This window comes from Monodelphis domestica, chromosome 6 (assembly GCF_027887165.1).
Source record: "Monodelphis domestica isolate mMonDom1 chromosome 6, mMonDom1.pri, whole genome shotgun sequence".
Classification (NCBI taxonomy): Eukaryota; Metazoa; Chordata; class Mammalia; order Didelphimorphia; family Didelphidae; genus Monodelphis; species Monodelphis domestica.
In genome coordinates, this window is record NC_077232.1 from 1 (window position 1) to 18558 (window position 18558).

General features: G+C 47.7%; 1 long non-coding RNA gene across 1 annotated transcript; it reads right to left on the reverse strand.

Annotated features, from left to right (window-relative positions):
* Positions 1-2182: 2182 nt before the first annotated feature.
* Positions 2183-14307, reverse strand: LOC130455167 (uncharacterized). Its single transcript, XR_008913106.1, has 4 exons — positions 14274-14307; positions 10799-10985; positions 10038-10216; positions 2183-2312 (listed from the first exon to the last, which is right to left on the reverse strand). It is a non-coding gene; the product is annotated as an uncharacterized LOC130455167 (long non-coding RNA).
* Between the last annotated feature and the right edge of the window lie 4251 nt (positions 14308-18558).

The window sequence follows — 18558 nt, forward strand, 5'->3', positions numbered from 1 at the left end:
GCAAGTTGGGCTAGAGTACCCCATTTGCACATAGCATCCAGGTTGACAAACCAAATATAAGGCTCAGATATAAGGAAAAATGGGTCTGAACACAGAGAAAGAGCGAAAAGAATAGTTGAGATCCCTGAGTTAGCCCTTTAGGGATCAGACTACAAGCCTGGGAGAAGTCACCTACATTTAAGCAATTTGACAAGAGAAGTTCTAGAAAATACTATTTTTGAAAGAGGAATAGGATACTGTGAAGATGGGATTAACTCTCCCCTTGCCCACTTTTTTACTTAATCACCAGAAGCATCTACACCCCACTTTATCCTTAAGTGGGGAGAAGTATGTAACCACGTGTGCTAAAGTTGGTGACAAATCAGAAACAACTGAATGCCCCCTGGGCAGTCCTAAAAAAATTTATAGACTATAGTTGGTCCATGTAAAGTAGAGGAAGGCACAGTAAGTGACGCAAAGAAGCGTCTTTAAAAGCAGTTGTAATGAGATAATCTCCTGGACACTCCTCTAGACAACACAGATTTAACTTTATTCACTGATGGTTTTTCTTTTATGAGGGATGATATACGTTACTCTGGAGCTGCAGTAGTCACAGAATTTGCCACTGTGTGGTCAGCTTCATTGCCCTCAATATAAGCACTTAAGGTGCAGAATTTACAGCTTTAAAACATGCCTGTATAATTGCCAGAGACAAAAAGGCAACAATTTACACAGCTTCCAGGTATGCATTTGGAATTTGTCATGCAGTGGGTATGTTATGGCTTCAGAGAGGATTTTTAACCTCAGCTAGAAAATCTATAGCAAACGCAGAAATTATTAATCAAGTTCTTCCTGCTTTCCAGCTACCCAAAGCCCTGGCCATAGTTCATTGCTCTGCCTATATAGGTGGAACTGACCCTGTCTCTAAGGGGGGAAATGGAGCACACACCACTACAAAGCTAGTGGCCATAGAAGGACTTGAATTAATTTTAATTTTGACAACAAATAATGAATTAGATTAGCCACTTTCCTATAATGAAAAGTAAGTAGAAAATGGAAACAAAAATTTAAGGCTAAACTGATAAATGAAGTATGGGTGTCCACTGAAGGAAAACCCCTGCTCCCTAAAAGTTGTTATCACCAAATTTGCCAATCTATTCATAAAAATGGTCACTTTGATACCCAGGGAATTGTGGACTTGTTAAAAGAGTGTGGATAGCTCCTGACATAACTACCATAGGCTCTAAAGGGTGTACAGCCTGGTCTACTTGCCAACATATAACCAGCACTCTTTTCATGGCAAAGCATTTCATAGGCATCCTCTGGCTTACACACCTTTTGAATACCTGAGAATAGATTTTATCACTATGCCTCAAGCTGGACATTACAAATTTTGTCTAGTCATAGTGGATCAACTGGCCAGATGGCCAGAAGTATTTTCTACTGCCCGAGCCACAGTGGTTTTTGTGGCCAAGGTACTCTTAAAAGAGATTATTCCTTGCTTTGGCCTACCTGCACATATTGATTCAGACAGGGGAAGTCATTTTATCAATTCAGTTTTATGTCAGGTATATTCTTGTTTGGGGATAACTCCCAAATTCCATGTACCATATCATCCTCAGATCTCAGACCAAGTTGAAACAATGAACAGAGAGCTTAAAACTATGATTGGCAAGCTATGCATTGAAACACATCTAAAATGGCCTGAAGTTCTTCCTCTAGCTTTATTTTATATCTGAGGCAGGCCTAGAGAAGATCTACACCTCACCATTTCAGATGCTTTTTGGATATCCCCCTATACAGGTGAAGCTTTTTTCTCCTGCATATACATCACTATTGGGGGTGGGGGTGGGGGATACTTCTATTGTTTCCTATATACGGGAATTGCAGAACAAGTTGCATGAACTACTGTAGTACAAGCAGGACCTATAGACTTTTCACTTCATGACCTGAACTTGAGACAAGGTATACATAAAGAACTTCCATTGTTCTAGAGCTACTCAGTCTTCCTGGGAAGGTCTGTTTCAAGTACTGTTAATCATTCCAATAGCTATAAAAATTGGAGAAAGGGACTCTTAGATTGCTCACAGGTAAAGAGAGCACCTTCTATTGAAACTGATTGACTGTATTCTGACACATGCACTGGAGATAATAGTTCATAGACAAGTGGACACTGTTTTTAGGAACACAATGAATTCCTGAATTTTTATTTTATTATTGCTTTTATTTTTATTTTGTGTTGAGGGGATTTATTTCCCCTCCTCCTCAGTGGCTGACCGGTTCATCAACATTCTTCACGTGCCAGAGTTGTGTCCGTGAATGTCCATGAACATCTGTGAATGTCAATAAAAGAGAGTGAGCAGAGCCCACCCGGGCCCTTTTGGCACAGACACTTGGCTGGAGGAGGGACATGAGGGAGATAGAGATTTAGGAGTGTAAGGGGTAAAATCAGGGACTGCTGACTGAATATATTATTTTAGTGGTCACCAGGCATTTAAATTCAATCCCAATAAAACACTCAAGTCAGTTTGAGATGTTTATGGTGGTTTAATTACAATAGAGGGAAGAAATTAAGAAGAGAGAGAGGAAAGGGAATTGGAGTGCTCTGGCAAGCTAGATAGGAGTTCAGAAGCTTAGGCCAAGGGACCTTCTAAATATAGCTCGACTTCCAGCCACGAGGCCTCCTCCAAGTTGAGGGGTCTCCTCAGAGGATAGTTTCCTTCAGGAGGTAAAGGAAAAGAGGAATCAGCCTAGCCATTCACCAAGGATGCTAAGAATGCCACCATGAGCTCCCAATGCCAAACCGTGACAGACCAATGTCGCCAAGCAAGCCCATCGTCTCTGAAAGAGCCCCAGAGAGAGAGGAAGTGATGGGAAATATATAGACAGTTCTTTACATCACTTCCTGTGTCTCATATGTACCAGTGATAGCTTAAGCTTGGCTTAGGACAACCCTGGGGGGGGGGGGGTCTGTCAGTTGTTTCTGATTTGTGTAAACCTTAAAATTTCTTAGACTTATGAATGTTGGAAATTTCCCCATTGGGAAATTTCATACTTGAAAAATTTCCTACTGATAGTAAGAACTCTATTGGAATGTGAAACTCCATGGCATGGGAGGATCCTTCTCCTCCCTACTTAAGACTACTTTAGGACCTAAACCTTTTGCTAAACAATGGAAAAGGGTTTTGACCTATGGTTAAGCATAGAACAGGAAGTTCTTTGAGTCATGATTGATTTTAGAATTGATACAATAGAGATACTTGGAATGACAGAACCAGGTCTTGGAAAATACAATCTCCACCCTACTTAGAGTAACAGGATTTAGGAAGGGCTGCAGCAAAGATCAAGATTTAATTATTTGAGAATATGACCTTCAACAGACATGTGCAAAGCCACAGACCTCTGGGCGGTCCTGGGTTAAGCTAGAGCCACCATTGGCGCAGGGAAGACATGGACAGTGATTGGTAGATGTGAGAACTGAGGGGAGGGAACTTAGATGGTTTCCTTAAAGATAGAGGGGTCTGAGAACAGGAGGAGGTTTTGCTCTGAGCGAGGTGGCTCTGAAGGAGGACTGAGGAGGTTGCTCTGTTGGAGGACCAGGAGAGAAGGCTGGCTCTGAAGGAGGAGAATTCTCTGGAAACATTTCTTGAAAGGAGGCTCTCTTGAAGGTGGAGCCTGAGGTTGGCATGAGAAGCCTTACCTAGAGAGATCTTGGGTGAGTGATAAAACCAACTTACTGATTTATTCATTCTTATTCCTTTCTTACTTTCTCTCCTTTTCTATTGATTAATCAGTGTATTATAAATTAAATTTCTCTATAAAACCCAGTTGGCTTGGGCATATTCATAAATTGGGAATATATTCCCTGGCAACCATCTTATATTTATATAAAACCAAGACACAGTAGAAAACATATTTCAGTGGTCATAATTGAGATAGATAGATAGATAGATAGATAGATAGATAGATAGATAGATAGATAGATATAGATATAGATATAGATATAGATATATAGATAGATATAGATATAGATATATTTCCCTTGCTCCCAAACATTTTAATTATCACAGTTTATGGCTCCCACTCGCTTATCTACAACTATTTAACACTCAAAACTATTTTAAATCTAACATTTGTCACTTGCTAGCACATGTCGGTCATAGGCCATCCTCCTCACAGTTAATCCTTAAGTGGGGGTGTATACATTCCTTGGTTGCTAAAATTCTAAAGACTAAGCAGGGTGGAGTAAAACTAAAATTAACAGGAGGATGGCTGCATGTGATCAGATTTTAGAGTAAGGAAAATACTTCAAATGTATGTTTATCTACCTTTTCTATCTCAAGTGATTATTAATAAACTTTATGAAAAATAATAACTGGTAGTATATATTAATTATAAATATAACAATTTATAATAAAATAATTGACTTTTCCTTTTCTTATTTCTTGTACTTAAAGTACATAAAATAAATATTAATCTTTTTTTATTTTGCAGTAATATAAGTTTTATATATATACTCTAATATTAATGCATATGTGGCCCTTTGGCTGCTGGTGGAGCAAACATTTGTTTTAAAGAACAAACAGGAGCAGAAGGAAAAGTCAGGATTTGTAGGGAGGAAAAGAGCTATGGGATCCACTTGAAATCCTTCCCCCTCCTGTTCCTCAGGAATTAGCAGCTCCTGCTACTCCACAAGCACTCCTACCTGAGGAAAATGGTAGACTGGTGATCACCAAGGGGGCTTTTTCCATTGAAAGCAAGACTGTTCTCCTGGTTGTGGATAATTTGCTCAGTTCCAGCTCCCTTGCCAAGAAGTGGGCAACAGTTGCCAGGCATCTCCTCTTGGAGGGTGGGGGATGAGCTCAACCAACACTCTTGCACAAGCTTGTCCTGGCTTAATAGTGAGGCTCCTCACATTCACAGGCCTTGACATCTCCTTGCACTTCCAATTGGGGAAAGGCGGATGAAGGCCTCTGGGGAAGTCTGTGCTTTTCAGCATGCCCTGAGCTCCAGCCCTCCTTCACAGAAACCTGAGGACCACAGTTTACCAGACTGAGTGACAAGGCCAAGCACTCCCCTCATTAGTCTCCATGACATAGTGATCATGTCTTTGCTCTCTCTCAGCACATGGGCACACACATGCACACACAGCTTCTATCCCTGTTCATACACATACACACACACAGCTTCTCCTCCTACTCACACACACACACATAGCTTCTCCTCCTACTCACACACACACACAGAGCTTCTCCTACACACACATACACACACACACACAGTTTCTCCTCCTGCTCACACACACACACAGAGCTTCTCCTCCTACACACACACATACAGAGTTTCTCCTCCTGTTCACACACACACACAGAGCTTCTCCTCCTACACACACACACACACAGAGTTTCTTCTCCTGCTCACACACACACACATACACACACACAGAGAGCTTCTCCTCCTACACACACACACAGTTTCTCCTCCTACACAAACACACACATACACAGCTTCTCCTCCTACTCACACACACACACACAGCTTCTCCTCCTATTCACACACACACACAGCTTCTCCTCCTATTCACACACACAGAGTTTCTCCTCCTGTTCACACACACACACATAGCTTCTCCTCCTATTCACACACACAGAGAGCTTCTCCTCCTACACATACACAGAGCTTCTCCTCCTACACACACACACATACACACACACAGAGAGCTTCTCCTCCTACACACACACACAGTTTCTCCTCCTACACAAACACACACATACACAGCTTCTCCTCCTACTCACACACACACACACAGCTTCTCCTCCTATTCACACACACAGAGAGCTTCTCCTCCTACACACACACACAGTTTCTCCTCCTACACAAACACACACATACACAGCTTCTCCTCCTACTCACACACACACACACAGCTTCTCCTCCTATTCACACACACACACAGCTTCTCCTCCTATTCACACACACAGAGTTTCTCCTCCTGTTCACACACACACACACAGCTTCTCCTCCTATTCACACACACAGAGAGCTTCTCCTCCTACACATACACAGAGCTTTTCCTCCTACTCACACACACACACAGAGCTTCTCCTACACACACAGAGAGTTTCTCCTCCTACACACAGACACACAGCTTCTCCTCCTATTCACACACACACACACTCAGAGCTTCTCCTCCTACACACACACACACACACACACAGCTTCTCCTCCTATTCACACACACACACACTCAGAGTTTCTCCTCCTACACACACACACACACACACACACACACACAGAGCTTCTCCCCCACCCCTACCCCTACTCTCTATTCTTTTGGCCAAGCAGGAAAAGGTCTGGCAAAACCCCTTCACCCATGAGTGTGATCTGGACAGGCCTGCAGCAGAGCCCTGAAGTCTTCCCCAGTTCTGGGCCTTTACTGTGCTGCCATCAGAGCAGAAATGGGCCTCCTGGAGCTGCTCGTATCCTTCCACCACAGGTCACCCAGGTCTTTCGGAATCCCTCCCCTTTACCATTTCTAAAGTCAAGTCAATCAGCATCTCTGGAGGGGCTGCTCTGGACCAGACACTATTTAAAACTTCCATGGATACCAAGGAAGGGAATGGCAGAGTCTGCCCTCCTCCTAGGAACTCACAGTCTAATGGGGGAGGCAATATGTCTGGGGTGGTGTCCAAACAAGCTGTGTGCAATATAGAAAGGTGGAACCTGACACCTTGTTCAGGAGGCAAGAGACATCGGCTGAGACTTGAAGAAAGCCAGGAGGCCAGGGGGTCAGGCAGAGCATGTGAGGCAGCCATTAGAAAGGCCCAAGGTCAGGACATGGAAGGTCAGGCAGGAAGCCGGGGTCCTGGGGTCACAGAAAAGGGGGCCAGGAAGGTGGAGGACTGGAAAGGGCCTTGGGGATGGTTCCATGTGGCATGGGCACTGAAGCCCCAAACTATAGAAGTGTTTCAGGCAAACTACAAGCTGGACAATTCCTTTGCTCCTTCCTATCCTTGTGCCTCCTAACCCCAGAACAGCTGAGAACTCTGAGAAGAGCCTGAAAGGATTCTCCTCCTTGGATCATCCTTTAGATTTGAGAAGGACAGAGATACACCTCCAGGCTACGCCGTGATACCACCAGGTTGTGTCTAAGACATCTCCCTGTCATGTGCCCTCAACTATGAGGGTCACCCCTTAAGGCTTCAGGCAAACCTCCCCCCTGCCCATGCCTCGCTGCATAGCACTCTGGAGTCACGTCCTCAGAATGGTACAAAGTCATGTCTTCACTGTCTAAAGAGTATAAAGACCCCAGAAATCATGTCATCTCCATGTTGTTCCCCTAGGAGGCAGTGTCCTGGCTTACTTTATAAGCTAAAAAATCTCCCTTTTTTTTCTTTTCAAGCTAAGTTTCAAAGTCTTGCATCCTTGCAAAAGGTACCCTTCCCAAACCCCGGGGGTTCACCCCAAGTCCCCCACAACAAATGTACCTACTGTGTGCCAGACACCTTACACCTGTGTCTTTGATGTATAATTCCTTTATGTAGATATAATTTATATACTTCTAAATATATAAATAAATAAAAGAAACTAAATACTATTGCAGGAATTGGCAAGGCCCTCCTAGCTTCAGCCTGAATAAGACAGCCCAGGATGCACCAGGCAGGTAGGCTGCCATTTTGTGAACTCTGGAAGTCCAACTCTACATCTTTGGTAGAGGATGGACAGCACCAGGGTCCTTCGGTTCCACAGATGTCTCATATCTGTGCTGGCAAGGTGTGTCTATATGTTTGTAACTCTCCTACTGAGCTACCCTACCCAGAGAGTCAAAGCAGTTCCTAGTAAGATGAAATAGGGGCCTTCAGCAGAAAATGTGCAGAAATGGGGCCTTTTCCCCCCAAAAGGTAAGCTCCAAGTGTTCAAAGGCCTCTAGCCGATCTATTGGAGCCAGACCCAAGAAACCCATCCCTTCTCTCTATAGTTCATTAGCATTAGTGCTAGTACTTCCCTGGTCAGAGAGAAGAGGGCCAGAGAGGAATGAGTTTCTGGAATGCCTGGGAATTTCTTTTGAATAGACAGGAGGGAGACATTGGCTACTTGTCCCAGAGGGATCAGGCTCGAATCCAAAGAATTCAGACTCAGAGCCCTTGTTCTGCCGTGGCCCTGCTAGGAAATCCCGGAGGAGAAATCCTACAAAGCCAGCCAGCTTGGCCCTCATCTCAGGAGTTGTTTGGCTGGAACAGCAGCTCACAAGACAACCTAAGAGTACCTGCACCTTCATGCAGAGGAAATCCCCAGACCTGACCCCTTCACAAATATGTTCCTTCTCTTCTGTCTCTACATGGAGGCCCTCCAGAGCCCTCCAATTCTCCCTCCCCCTCCTGGGAACATCTAAGCTCGACCTTCCCCCTCTGAATAGGCACCCTCTGACATGCCTTTCCTCCTAAAAAATGTATTTCTTTTCCAAGATTCATTGGGCCGGTCAGACAGGCCTCCCAGGACAGCTAGCTGTGCAGAAACAAAGAGAGGGGCATGGAGTGGGATGCAGAAGCCTACAAGTTTCAGGGGACCAATGAAGGAAACCTGTCTGGCCAGAGAAGACCACCCCGATGAGCACTCAGCAGAATTCCACCCTTCTGAGATCTGCGTATCTACCATAAACAACTTCTTCCACCTTCCCCCTGTGAAGGTTGGATTTCACCATCTCCTGATCTGTAACCATGAAGATGCTTAGTCTAACAACATCAGGGACGTCTGGGAAACTTGGCATTACTCCACCCTACTTTGTCTACAAAATCGGGAATGTCTGTGACCCTGCTGGAGGATTGAGTGTTTAGAAAGATGGCCCTTGATAGAGAAATGGACAAATCAGAAACAGCTGACAGACCCCTGGGATGTCCTAGGTCAAGCTTAGGCTATGATTGGTGCAGAGGAGACGCAGGAAAGGGAGGTAGAGTCATCCAGGGTTTTTTCCACGGGGCTTCCTCTCAGCTGTCTCTTTCCCCGGAGAGGCAGCTCTGGCTGACAGCGGGCTAAGTGTTCCGACATCATGGCATGGCAGCTAGTTGTCTGGGTTTGGTGGTGAGTTTGCCCTTGAGCTAATTCAGGTTCAGGCATCATGGTTGAGCCCTCTTGGAGTTCAGGCTGATTCCTTCCTCCTTTACTCTCCAAAACCTTACCTTCTAGAGCCTCTAATCTTCCCCCTGGCACAAGCCAGGCAGGAGAAATCCTACACCCTTTCCTTCTCCCTTCTTCTTAATTTCTTTCCACTATGTTAATTAAGTCACCATAAATTTCCAGCGGTCTTGGGTATTTTATTAGGGAAATCCCATGGCGACAAATAACTAATAGAGTTCAGGTCACAACGCTAAAATGATCCTTACACACCCCACCCCTGGTCACCTGCCCTTGCCACTCACAATATCATCCTCAGGCTGCCTGCACCTGCTCCCCCCCCCCCCCCCCCGCAAGTTACCTATCCTTGTGGACACGCACCAACCTCAAGCCCTTCCCCAAGTCCCAGAAGTCACCACCTCCAGCCATTGCCACCCCCAAAGTCACCTCTATGGCCCCCTCAGCCCTCCCAGAAAACTCTGCTTTCTGTCACTTTAGGCAGGCAGCCTCCCACTGGGGAGCCCCACTGAGTCCCCCCATCTGCGCCTCAGGCACTTTTCTGGTCTGTGTCCAGAGTACAGCGGCATTTGGCTCGGCCTGCTCGCTGCTGGTTTGTCTGCCATTTTTTACAAGATGAAAACTTAATAGCTGTGGCCAAAAGCAGACAGACAGGGGAAAGCTGACACCTTCACCCCCATCCACACAGAAGCAAAGAAAGTACCGAAGAAAGCCCAGAGCTTTGGCACCACCTTGCAGGCAGCCGGAGGACCGACCCTCTCTGGCTCTTGGCTTCCAGATTGCTTCCCTTTCCCTGTCTCTTCCCTGTTCCCCGTTTCCCTCCTGGGTCCCTCTTTCTGCCACTCCTCCCCTCTCCTCCTCTTCTCCCCCTTTCTCTCCCCTGTCTAGTTGCACAGTCGTGGTCAGCATGTGATTTCATTCGGCATCACCTGAATAGAGGTCTTTGCAGACAGTCTGCTCAGCTGCATCCTTGTCCTTCCGCCGCATGCACAACTACGCTGCAGTGCCCGCGGACACACTTGTTGTTTCCCATTGGCTCTGCTTGCTTTGCTCCTGTCAGTAGAGCAGCTACGCCAGGCCCTGGTCCTCTCCTCTGCCCTTTTCTGAGCTGGGGAAGCAAACAGACGAGCAATGGAGTCTCCTCCGCTTTGAAGGGCGACTTCCCATTGAATATTGTTTCGATTCAGTTCCTATATCTCCCCCGTTAGAAAGGGGAGGCAGTCCCAGGGTCCAATCGCAGCCTTCTTCTAAGTTCCCCGACCACGGGGGGGCCTGTTTGCCATGAACTTCTTCCTCTCCCTCACCTCTCTCTCTCTCCAGTCCCTGCCCGTCTCTTTTATGGCCCTCACAGACTCTCACAGGCAAACCCTCGGGACAATATTATGATAAGAGACAACATGATCTTGGGATCCCTGAGTCTCAGTTTCCCCATCTGTAAAATGAAGGCACAAGATTGAACCCCTGAAGTCCCCTCCAGCTCTTGATCTAGGATCCCTTCAATTTTGGAATTTTGGAATGTGGAATGGGCCCTATTTTGCTCTCTGTGTCTCCCCTGGGGGCTGGAGCTGGGAGCCAGAAAGGTGGTGCTGATGGAGAGGAAGACAGAGAAATGGACTTGGAATGGAGAGGAGTTGGGCTCCAAACCTACCAGGACATTTCACAGCTGTGTGACCCTGAGTAAGTCCCTTACCTTTTCTGAACCTCAGTTTCCTTGTCTGTAGAATGGAAAGAATGTTTGCCAGCAGCTGGGAAGAAGACCTAAAGGCATTCATCGCGCCACTCTCCACCATGTCTGCAGCAGTGGGAAACCCCAGCACAAATGTCTCAGTGCGCGGCTCCTCCCAGCATTGGCTGTCTTGGCTTTGCTCGGGGCCCTTCTGAGATGCATAACAAGACTTAGAAAGTTTGCCTCCGTCCCATCCCTTGGATTAGCAGGAAGTTTGCCCATCAGTTATTTCTGCGAGGTTGTCCACACCGTGGACCGTGGTGTGCCCCAGCCCCAGCCCGGCCACTGGAGAACACTGGCTGCCTCTCACTCGGAATGTTACCACGGAAGCCCGAGTCTAGAGCTCAGAGCAGGCTGAGAAGGCAGTCGGCCCCCCTCCCCACTAGGGAACTGGGCCACCCCAGGGAAGGAATCTGTCCAAGACCCGTCCAGTCAAACGCAGGCCCAGGACTCTGGCTAGTGCACAAAGCTGTCAGGATTTGGTGTTCCAAGTACCCATGTGGAAGGGGGGAAGGAGGAGCCCGCTCAGCCAAGCCCAATGGGAGCCCCTCCCAAAGCCCTGCCTCCCCCTCTCCAGCTTTCCCCCAGGAGAAGGGGGGGGGAGACTTCCCAGCCCCCACGAAGGGGCGCCTCTCCTGCAGCTCCAGCCTGCTCTTCCCAGGAGGCCCCTGGGGATCTTGGCCAATGAGCTCCCCCCTCACAAGCATATTCCCCCGACGAGCCCCAGGTGGGCAGAGGAAAGTGGCTGCTCCCTGGACCGCTGAGGGGGCTCCCAAGTCTTCTGCCTTAGAATGGCTGCTGAATCCGGGGGAGCCGCAGTAAGGGGTTAAGTGACTTGCCCAGGGTCACACAGCTAGGAATCTCTGAGGCCAGATCGGAAGCCAGGCTCTCTAGCCACTGAGCCAGCCCCGGCACCCCCCGAAGCCCAGCAGGAGATCAAGGCCCGGAGCCCTTGGCCCTAGCAGCGCGCACCGTCGAACTGGCTGGTTCGCCTTTTCCTGCCCTGTCGGAGAGCCGAGGGAAGCTGAGGAGGGCGCAGCGCTGTGGCGGAGGGTTTGATGTTGGCTTTGATGTGCGGCGGCTCCTCGCTGCCTCCCTCGGGCCGACAGAGCTGCCGCTGTGGTCCCCGATTTCCAGACTCCTTTCCCTTCTGGGTAGCTGACGGGCGGGGTGGAGGTGCGCCCTCCCGCGGAGCCACGCGCATTCCCAGAGCAAGGGGGAAGCCAGGTGCAATCTCAGCAGCGGCCACCAGGGTGCGCTCGGAGCCCAAACTACCGGCCCTCGGTGCCCTGCTGGCTGCCCCACTTCCATTCCGCATGTCTCAAATCGGCTTGGTCCTCCCCGTGGAGCTTCTCTCTTCATCTTGCCCCGGACCTCATTTCCTTTCCTCCCTGGGTTACCTTGGGCAAGTCACCTTCCATCCCAGAATTAAAGGTTCATGATCTACACAGACAGACAGACAGACAGACAGGCAGGCAGACAGGCAGACAGACAGGCAGACAGACGTTTAGATTCCCCTACCCAGCAGCCTCTGCTTTGGGGAATGTGGCTGCAACACTGTCCACCTCGTTCCCCAGCCCCAACCCCACAGGGAAGATTAGGGTAGTGAGGAAGGGCTCCCTTGTCAAGGACACTAGCATTCTCCTAGATCTTTGATGGAGAACCTATGGCACAGGTGCCAAAGATGGCACACAGAGTGCTCTCTGGGCAGGGGGCCACCACCCCACCCCAAGTTCTGTAATAAGTAATAATAAGGGACTATATTGATTGGTAATTGATAACTAACAGATCAGGCAGTTATCTTCTTTCTTCGTCTTTCCCTCCTCCCTTCTTTCTCCCTTCCTCCCTCTTCTTCTCTTCAGCCTCCCTCCCCCTTCCTTCTTCTTTTTTTCTTCTTCTAAATCAATTCAGGACTGAGTTTATGATATCTCCAATGAATATACTTTTCTCTTCTTTATCTTAAGTAAGGGGTTTATTTGGGGAAGACAGGAAGGGAGAAAGATGGAGCTAAGAGGGTTGGGGATTTCCCTAATACTACATTGAGTCTTATATTGGAGGAGGTTGGAATATAGTTCAATTGAGAGAAATGGTTGATAGGTCTGGAAGTTTAGTCACTCTTGTCAACAAAGCAAATGAGAGAGAGAGAGAGAGAGAGAGAGAGAGAGAGAGAGAGAGAGAGAGAGAGAGAGAGAGAGAGAGAGAGAGAGATCTGGACTTTTGGCCTTTCTTCTGTCTCCTTAATCAAGAGAGAAAAGTCTTCTTCCTTCCTTCAATGCCACAAGGTTCCACCAAGCAGTTGGTTTGCCTCTAACTGTTTCTCCCAGTAACATTCTAGAAAGAACATTCGTTTGACTGACAGGTCATCAGCCTCGACTGCTTCAGTCTTTTTGCATACTTTCCCACTTTCTCTCTTCCACAGTTCCTTACTAGAAAGGCAGAGGGACTGGGTGGAGCAGCTCCCCTCCTCCTCTCCAACACCTCTCCTCACTCATCTGCCCAGCAGCCCAATGGGAGGTCTAGGGGGTAGGATGGGTGACTCACAGGTGGCAGAACTGGAGGGGAGAGGAGTGCCAGGGCCACTCCCAGCCCTCTCTATTGGCCAAGGACATTCCTAACCCAAACCCTAAATGCGTGCCCAGCAGCCCAATGGGAGCACTTTCTCCCTCCCCTGTGTGGGGTAAGGGGGGGCCACCAAGCACTTGTTGGGAGGAGGGACACAGCACTGAGGCGGGGGTGGGGTGGGGGCATGGCCTGGCACTCCATCCCTAAAAGGTTCACCATCACTGTCCTAGATAATCAGGCCATGACCCCAGCTTCCTCCTTGACTCCCACTCATTGCCCCACATCCATATAACCTTTCACCCTCACAATATCTCTTGAATTCTCTCGTGACCTCCACCCTGGCCCAGACTGTCATGACCTCACACCTGAACTTTTGTAAATAGCTGCTGGGGGGGGGGGGGGGGCGGGGTGTGGAAAAGTAAAATGGAGGAAAGCCTGCAAACAGAGGCAAAGAGGTGCAGGTTTGCAGAGCTGTCAATCAAGGAGCATTCCAGAAGAGAATGTCACCGGGAAGAAGCTGTTAAATGAGATCCAAACTGCCTGGACATTTTGGTTCTTTATCTCTCGGCTCTTGGCACCTAGAGATGGCTGAATCTTTCCTCTCCTGCCACTGGAAGTTACTGACTTTTCCTTTGGCCCTTCCCTGTTACTGACTCTCCTCTCTAAAAGAATTCAAGGATCCTCCATCCCATTAGCCCTGTCTGTCTTCATCTAGGGCAGTATCATTTCATTCTCTGCTTAAGACTGACTCAGGATCAGGGAAGCCCTAAACCCGCTCTTCCATCCAAATCCCCTTCCTTCCCTTCCTTAAATGAACCCTTATTCCACTAAGTAAAGAGTGAGTGAGTTATATAGCAAACAAAATCAGGCAACTTACTCACTACTGAATCGCAGTTGGACTCCATCTGAAACCTAACTGAAAGTGGGAGGGAGAGGCTGGAGGGAAGCAGAGTCTGAGTCCTCAATATCCCATTGGTCTGTAGGGTTGCCCAGCAATCTTACAGTGTCACAAAATATTTAAAGAAACACCACCTAATACAGGGGTGGGGTAAATAGCTGTTGGGGGGTGGGATGGAGTATCTGCCTGCCTCAAATCTCTCTCCTATTCAATCCATTCAAGCCCCAAAGAGATTTTCCTAAAGTGTAGATCTGACCATGTCACCCCCTACTCAATAAACTCCAGTGGCTCCCTATGGCCTCCAGCATCAAATACAAAATGTTCTGTTTGGCATTCAGAACCCATCATCATCAGCCTTTTCCCATCCACACCCTCTGACCCACTGGCTGTTCCTCACACATTTGATCTTTCTCTCCCTTCATTCCTCTTCTCTGTGACTCTATCCAGGCTCTTCCAGAGATCTGAAGTGACCCCTCTCCTCACCATTGCCTCCTGGCTTCCTTCAAGACCCAGCTGGACTTCCACCTTCCACAGGAAACCCTTCCCAGTCCTCCTTAATGTTCCTGCCTTCCCCTCTGAGATTACCACCAGTTTACACTCTACCTATTTCAGTTGTTTGCATGTTGTCTCCCCCATTAGACTGGGAGCTCCTGGGGAGCAGGGGAGGTGGGTGGGCCTTTCTTTACCCTAGACAGTGTTGAGCACGGTGGCTGGCTCATAGTAAGTATTTAAAGGCTTGTGGATAGCGTGACTGGCAGGCCCCCAGTGCTCATGGAAATCAAAGTCAGGAAGACAAGGAAAAGCAGAACCTACCCTGGTGTGGGGAGCAGTAACCACTTCCTGAACCCTGGCCAAGTCAACCCTGGCTCTGTTGGTCACTAGTTTGCTTGGCGTTTTTTCTGCTTTCCAGAATTCCTGCTACAGATTCACTGACCAAGGGGTGAGTCAGCCTCCTTTGGGCCTGCCCTGCCACCTGGGTTTTAATGAGCTTGCTTTATTATAGGATCAGGGACTTCATGCAGCATCTCTTGTATGAACAGTTCTGGGAAGATCAAACCCTGCAAAGTCCCCACCCTCCTTTGCTTCCTGTCTTCCTGAAAGGCATAGATAGAGAGCTAGGAAACCCTCAGGGCCATTGCAAGCAGAGAACCTGGGCTCTCTCTACAGAGGCAGTACTCTAGTGCAAAGGGCTTCTTTCTGCTCTACACTATACCCATTTCCCTGACACTTAGACTAGCCAAGGCAAACATCTAAGCCTGGCCCACATATGCTATCTTGATTTCTTATGACTTGTTGATTTTATGTTGGAAGAGACCCAAAAATAATCCAGTGTCAGAGAACTGAAGATCCAAAAAGCCCAGCCCCACCACCCTGATCAGGGAGGAAACTGAGGCTAATGGAGTTGAAGGGACTTTGCTAAGGTCATGAGCAAACATGCATGCAGCTCTGGCTCAAAATGAGTTTGCTTGCCACGAAGACCTCCCACTCTTCTTGCTGCATACAATCTTGGGACTCCAAGTAGCAAGGCTCTAGGTTCCCATTTCTGGGGTGTGGCAGCGTTAATGTCTAACATTGTCCATGCTTTGTGGCCTTGGTTCAGGATAATTCCAACTCTCCCCTTGTTCAGGGGGTGTTGCCACAACTCCTACTCAAGATTACAATTGTAAGGGACTGCCTAGTCCCATGATGGCAAACCTTTTAGGGACCAAGTACCCAAACTGCAACCCTGGCACTGCCTCACCTCAGACAGGGGAAGGAAGAAGCACTCCCATTGGGCTGCTGGGCAGAGGAGCAGGTGAAGTGAAAAATGTCCTCAGGCATGGTAGAGAGGGGGAGGGAAGCAGCCCTGCTGACACAAGTGCCAGAGGTTCACCAACATGGGCCTAGTCTAAACACTACTGGTCGAGGGCACTGTGAAAGGAGTGCCAGGGTTCCATTATTGAGGAAGGAAGGAGAGAGACAGAGACAGAGACAGAGACAGAGAGACAGAGAGAGAGAGAGAGACAGAGAGAGAGGGAGAGAGAAACAGAGACAGAAAAAGAGATGGAGAGAGAGGCAGAGCACAGAGACAGAGACAGAGAGGTAGATGGAAATGGAGATCTAGAGATAGATGAAGAGATATAAAAGCAAGGGCCAGACAAAGAGGCATGAGGTCCATGAACTCCATTTATTATGACAAAGAGAAAGACTTTTATAGAGAGTAGAGTACTAAGCATTACAGCATTGCCACAGAATGTTTATGAAAATGACTTCACACCAGAGTGTCACTATAGTTGCTATTGCAGATGTAAGCAAGCTGAAGAAGAGTGATAACTAATCCATTCTACATACTTAGGAAAAGGCAGGGCTGGTACTTTCAGTCTTAATATTCCAAAGACTTCTTTGCTCTTCAGAGTGAGGGGAGACTCAGAGTTTAATGATGAGCTTTGGCTGACAGCAGCAGTGCCTTTGTGTGAGAGACTGGCACCTGGCCAACAATCTCAGACAAGCACGACTGCTTTCCTCAGTGGGCCTGACTTGTCTTTTACATATTCTCACAAATACCTTTTTGAAAGTCCCTCTCTAACATCCCCCAAAGAGAGAACATCCAGACGTGCCACAAAGGCCTGAAAGAAGAGGGGGAACCTTTACATCAAAAGGAGCCCCTCCCTCCACCCTGGAACAACTCTCCTAGTGAGGATGGTCTTCCTGACATCTAGCTTAAATTGGCCTCCCAAGGGATCCTGGTTCTATCCTTGGGCCAAGCAGAACAAAAGTCATCCCTCATGCCCAAGACGGCCCTTTTTGTGCGTGTGAAAACAATCCTCTCACCCCAGTCTTCTCTCCTGGCTAAACAGGCCTAGATCCTTCTAATGACTCTCAAAGGATCTGTGCTCTAGGCCCTCCCTGGGACACTCCAGCTGATGTCCTCCTTGAACTAAGCACGATCTGCAGAATGGCATTAGACCCAAGGCAGAGGGTTGGCTAGCAAATTGAGTTGGAAAGAGCCTAGAAGCAGACCAACCAGGTTTCTCTGAACCTCACCTTCCCCACTTCTTAGAATCATCTCCAAGCACTCTTTGGGCTCCCCACACTCTGATCCTGGAGGAATACTGGGAATTTTCAGTGTGGCCTTTCCCTTCTGCAAACCTGTAACCCCGCTTTGTCTCTACTGCTGGCCATCTCTGAACCCTATGGTTCACACATCATAGCTGCCCAGCTACGGAAACAGAACCTTTGCCTGTGGGCAAGCAGTCATCACTGGATGCAAATGAAGGTGCATGGCATTTCTTCACCCCTCCTTCCTCTTAACCAATCCAGGTTTGCCCCCATCTTCTCTTGCACCCCACCCCCCATTGTGAAGACTGGATTTAGCTATCTCCAGATTGGAACAATGGAGATACTTAGTCTAACAATCAGGAATGTCCTGGGAACTTTACATTAACAAAATCAGGAATGTCTACACCCATACTTAAGGATTAAGTATCTAAGAAGATGGCCTTCAACAGATGTGCAGAAACAGCTGACAGACCCCTGGGCTGTCCGAAGTCAAGCTTAAGCCACCATTGGTACAGATGAGATGCAGGAAAGTGATGTAAAATCGTCCATATATTTCAGGTCACTTACTTTCTTCGCTCTCTTTCCCCAGAGAGGTGGCTCTGGCTGGTCTCGTCCTGTGAGCAGGCCTGGGAGCCAGTTCGATCTTGGAACTCGAGCCTGGAGGAGCTCCCTCAGACGGCTTCCTTGAGATGGTCACATGGTGAGTGATAAGACTGACTCCCTTTGAGAAATTAACAAAATCGAAAGTGATAGAACTATTGAACTAATAAGACTAGAAGCTGGTACTTTGAAAAAAACAAACAAAATAGACAAAGTACTGTCAATCTAATTTAAAAAACAAAAGAAGAAAAGCAAATTAACAGCATCATAGATGAAAAGGGGGACAGCACCTCCAATGAAGAGGAAATTAAGGCAATCATTAAAAACTACCTTGCCCAACTATATGGCAATAAATATGCCAATCTAGGCGATATGGAGGAATATTTACAAAAATATAAATTGCCTGCACTAAAAGAAGAAGAAATAGAATTCTTAAATAATCCCATATCAGAAAAAGAAATCCGACAGGCCATCAAAGAACTGCCTGAGAAAACATCCCCAGGGCCTGATGGATTCACCTGTGAATTCTATCAAACATTCAGAGAACAGTTAATCCCAAACAAACTATTTGACATAATAAGCAAAGAGGGAGTTCTACCAAACTCCTTTTACGACACAAACATGG